The sequence below is a fragment of the Octodon degus genome, unplaced genomic scaffold (genome assembly GCF_000260255.1).
Source record: "Octodon degus isolate 3935 unplaced genomic scaffold, OctDeg1.0 scaffold00207, whole genome shotgun sequence".
Classification (NCBI taxonomy): Eukaryota; Metazoa; Chordata; class Mammalia; order Rodentia; family Octodontidae; genus Octodon; species Octodon degus.
In genome coordinates, this window is record NW_004524783.1 from 21,725 (window position 1) to 27,272 (window position 5,548).

The following is a 5,548-nucleotide window of genomic DNA, read 5'->3' on the forward strand; positions in this document are numbered from 1 at the left end:
AGAGGGATTTGTTCTAATGGTGTTTGTAAATAAGATATCAAGTCTGCATCTTGTACAGCAATTAACCACTAGGAAGAATGTATGCAATGTGTTAACAATTGAAACTGTCCTACCAATTTGATTTGAAACTGTCTCATTGCTATTTGTTTCTCAATAAAATTATGGGAAATAAATGAAGTCACATAGAAAGAAATTAGGAAAAATAGTTCCAGTACTTAGGAAATAAAAGGACTAACCAGGGATGTAAAAGAACTCTACACTGAAAATTATATCTGTCTAAATGAGGAGATTGGAGAAGACATCAGAAAATGGAAAGTTATCTTGGTTTTGGATATTTAGAACCAATATAATCCAGAAAGCTATACTTCCAAAACTGATATACATACATATTTAGTGCAATGCTCACCAAAATACCAGCAGTATTTCTCACAGATCTAAAGAAAACAGTTCTAAAATTCATATTGAAGTAGAAGAGATCCAGAATGGCAGAGGCAAATCTGGGTAACAATAGAAAAGCAGAAGACATCACAACCCCAGATTTGGAGTTGTGTTACAAAGCTAGAGTGGTATAGGAAAAAAAAAATGCGTGGTACTGGCACAAAAACAGAAATGTGGATCAGTGGAGCAGAACACAGGAGACAGAAGCAAGTGGAGACAGGTTAAATTATTTCATCTTTGACAAAGGGGCCAAGAACATACACTGGAGGAAAGATTGCCTCTTAAATAATTGGTTCTCTGCAAATTCTACATGCAGAAATTTGAATCTACACCCATATGTGTTACCCGGTACTAAATCAAAATCAAAATTAATTAAAGTTCTTTTTCTTTTCTTTTCTTTTTTCTTTCTTTCTTTTTTTTTTTTTTTTTCTTTTCAGAATCGGGGATTGAACTCAGTCCCTTGCACTTGCCAGACAAGCATTTATTCTACTAAGCTACCTCCCCAGTCCAAGGCCCAAATCTTATACAGAAGCAATGTGCTGGAAGATCAAGTAAGTAAAACTCATGTGAAACAAAGGTGTAGTCAACAGCATTCTGGAAGGAGCACCAATGCCACAATACAGAATACAAAATGTCAACAAACAGGGTCATATCAAGCAAAAGGTTCAGGACAGCAAAGGAAGCAAGAGTGAAGAGATAACAGAGAGAGAAAAATTCCCAGCTGCTCCCTGGACAGAAGGGTGAGATGGAGAAGATATAAAGGAAAAAAAATGTGTACTCCTCACAAATAAAATATTCGATCAAAAATGGGCAACCAAAATGAATGGGAACTTCTCAGGAGAAGAAATGTAGCCGGCCAATAAATGCAAGAAAAAAAAAAAAAAAAAAGTCCAGCATCGCTGGCTGCCTTCCTTACATTCTATCACTGAGACAAAAAGCCCAACCACCAAATTTAAAGGAGGAAACGGTTAATTCAGCTCTCAGTTTGTACAGGTTTCAGTCCTTCCCACCCTAGCTCCAGGGTAGGGTAGCCTTACAGAGGAAAACAAGACAGGCAGGGGGCAGCAAGCAGCAGCAGCAACAGCAAGTGCTGAGCCCTGCTTCTTCCATAGTTCTGTACTTTATCCAGGATACCAACCTTTTGAGTTGCGCCATGCCTACCCAGGGTGGCCTTCTTGGTAGCCACACCCAGAACTATGATCAACCAGCCAGTGGGCTAACTTCGTGCCACACCCAAATCCCAGTATCACACATCCCAGATCCAGCAGCACCACATGGGCTTTGGGAAAACATCTAAATACAAGCCATAACACTGGCCATTACAGAATACAAATTAAAAGAAAACTGAGATGCCTTCTTGCTCCAAAAGGAATGGCAATTTAAGGATTCAAATGATATAACAAATCCTGATGAAGCTGCAGGCAAAAGGAGCCATGATGGAGATCAGTGTGAGGATTTCTCAAACTAGAAATTTCATATCACCTAGTTTTATTGTTTGTGTCTGGATGATCCCCAGATCATCCTTGGGGTACATGGAAGCACTTTTTAGAAGTGATTGAGTCTACAGTTGGTGATTGGTTCATTGTCTAGGATTGGGTGTGTGAGGGCCACACCTCTCCTAGGGTGGGTAGGCGACACAGAATGTAAAGTAGGGAAAGATTGCCTCTGTCTCCCTGCTCTTTTCTTGCTTTTGTTGTCTTTCATAGCCATGAAAGTTTGTCCATGGCCTTGGAGCCAGCTGACTGTGGACTGAAACCTCTACAGACTATCAACTAAAACCTTCCCCCTTTTCATTTGGGAGTCAAGTATTTTGTCTCAGAAATGAGAGAAAATTGACTAAGACACCTAGGTATTCCCCTAGATACCTCTAGGTATCTTCCAGAAAAAGTTAACATCATCATGCCCATGTTTGCAGCAGCGCAATCTATAGTAACTACATCTTAGAGACAGACAGTATGCCTGGCAACAGACAAATGTATAAATAAAACATAATATTTATGCAGAATGGAATAAAGAAAAATAAACTTGAAGAATTTGTCCATGCATGAATGTACCTTGAGACAATAATGTTAAGTGAAATAAATCACAAACACAAGTTTAAGTACCACATGGTCTCTCTTCTATGAGAAACCCAAACTATAAATAAAAAGCAAAATAAATGAGAGATAATAGGGTATAAAGACCTCTTTTTCAAAGGGGAAGAATAAGAGATGGATGGAGGGGAGAGGGTTGAAAAAGGACAGGGATAGTTTTTAAAGTGAGTTGAAGAAAAAAATGGAAATACAGCTTTTGCAAATGAGAAAGGGAGCAAGAGTGAGAAGGAGCAGTGGGGGACAAAAAGCAAAAGGGCACAAAATGGAATTAAGATGTGTTACATTCATGTACTAATTCCTGTGACAAATGCTATCACTTTGTACTCCAGCTATGTACTGAAAATTATGAGGTAATAATATTTTTAATGTACTTGGTACAGGTCCTCACTGTGCATCTGAGACTCACAGTGATCCTCCTGTTTCAGCCTCCCCAGTGCTGGGATTACAGGCATGCACCACCACACCCAGATTCAGTGGCTGTCTCAGGACACCCTGGGGCAGGGCCTGTGCAGCACATGGTGCTGGGGATTAAGCCCTGGTCCCTTCTCTTGTCTAAGCAGGTGCTTAGACTGTTGAGCTATCTCTCAAGCCTGAGGTGATTAAATTTTTTTTCAAACTGTATCTATATATCAAATTTTTATAAAAATATAGTGATGGACCAAATTTCCAGATACAAAAACTAAAGACATGAAAATGACATAATTTCTCAGCCTTGCTAATTTAACTCTTGACAGAGTAAGAAACCACATGCTGGATTCTGACTGCATTTAGGGCCTTTCTTATAACACCATACTTAGTCCACTTGAATGGAGAATGGCACATCATACGTGTCCACCACACAGCAATGTGAATCAATGAAAATCACTCAGAAATTCCTGTCATAGGTAGACAATCTGCTAATACAAACAATCATTCTTCTTTGTAAAGTAAATATGATTAAGTCTTCAGCTAGCTTTTTTAGGAAACTTCAAAGATTGGCTTTTTATACCCAAGCCTAATAAGTCCCCACATAACTGTCATTCTGATCATTCATGTTTTAAACTTCAGAAAGCACAATGCTGACTGAAAGGCAAAAGCTAACAACCAAAGTCTGAAAAGCACAGGTGTTCCTAAAGGGACCTGCATTTCATATCACTGCATGGTAGTGCTCATTATCCAGTATTGCATAATTCTTTTAGTGTTTACTCCACTGAAGCTTTCATAATTTATTCTTGTATGGTTAGGAGTATTATAAAATTCAACCACTCTATTAATCATGTCCCAGTTTTTTGGAGAAATTTGTATACGAAATTTACTTGACTTAACAACATGCCATGAAACTCTCAAGAAGGCCTGTGAATGTCTGGGAGCAGGATTGGAAGCAGAGCCAACACTAACTGCTGGCCAGGGATGTAATTTGAGAAGCAGCACATATTGCAGCCTTTGTCCAAAGAACAGCCTACACCCAAATAGGTAATCAGACTGTTGGAGGAGCAGAGACAGTGCTTCCGAGGAATGATGCCAATCTCAGAGAAATCCGGAACACCAGACTGGAGAGCAGGTCCCCAGAAGATGGTGAGCTGTGCAGCCACCCGGAATGACTCACTGAGGCCACTAGCAAGTACCATGGGTGACTTTGGATAACTCCTTAGGCTACAGAAGGGATTATGCCTGCTCTGAGAGCATAGCTTGGATTCTAAAGTGAAGGAGATGACATTTTTAATTTATCAACCCTTTGCTCTCTTGTATCAGCTCTTGTTGCATCATCCTCTCATTTTGTACCCTGCCTCGACCCCACTGAGGAGGACTCTGGTTTCTCTCCCAGGAGGAACCTCAGCGGTGTGGTGTTCCCTTAGGTTACAACCATGAAAGACAATTCAATGTGAACTTCGCTCCTGGGTTTAGGCTACTTAGTTCTCTGTGAAAATAAGTATGACTCTGAGCATTGCTGATATTACAAATTCTAATCTAATTTGACCCTTTACTGCAGTCTATCAGTTGATTTTGTCTTTAACCAATTCTCTCCTAAAGGATAATCCTAACATTTTGCTACTGTATGAATTCCTCCATGCTAACCCTTATCATTTCTTTCTCATTTCAGAATTTACTTCTAAAGGGGGCCTGCCCCTTAGCTCAGTTCTTTAAGTGGCTGCTTCAACAAAGCAGTCAGGCTCAGGTTGCTGTGGTTCGATCCCCACAACTCAAGCCAGCCAAACCTGTCCTGAAGGCATTCGGAGCAAAAAAAAAAAGAAGAAGAACAAGAAGAAGAAGAAGAAGAAGAAGAAGAAGAAGAAGAAAAAGAATCTACTTCTATGATCTCCTTCATCACTAGAGCTCCTGTGTTCCATCTTTATATTGTATATGATACATGGTACATTGTATATGGTACATGGTACATGATATATGGTATGTGGTATATGCTACATGGTACATGGTATATGGTATATGGTACATGGTATATAGTACATGGTATATGGTATACGGTATACGTATATGGTATACATTACATGGTATATGGTATATGGTACACGGTATATGGTATACAATACATGGTACATGGTATATGGTATACAGTACATGGTTTATGACCTCTACCACAGGTTCTCTTCCAGTTGCAGGTGATCAATTATTTCCTCATTTGGAGAGCAGTACTGTGCCAACACTCCTGATGACATTCTTGTCTGCCTCTTTTAGGAGCCACTGTATTTCCTCTCTGCTCAAGCAATCAGTCCTCCTGGCTCTTGAAAATGCATTCTCTGAGTCAGATATGGGCTGCAAGTGTTCTAGCCTTAAATCACAAAGCAAAAGCACAAAGGAGATGTTAAATGCTTTCCTCTTGTACCTGTTTTCCTTTATCGACTTTCCTTTTGTTCTTCTCTTCCTATTCAAAATTTTCAAGGCAAAAAATCTGTCTTCTCACTTCCCAATTCTAATATAGGCTGAAAATAATATGCTCTTCACAACCACCTTTGCTAAGACAAAGACGTTCTAACTCCCAAAGCAATCTTACCCAAAGCAATCTTAACACTGTTTTTTTT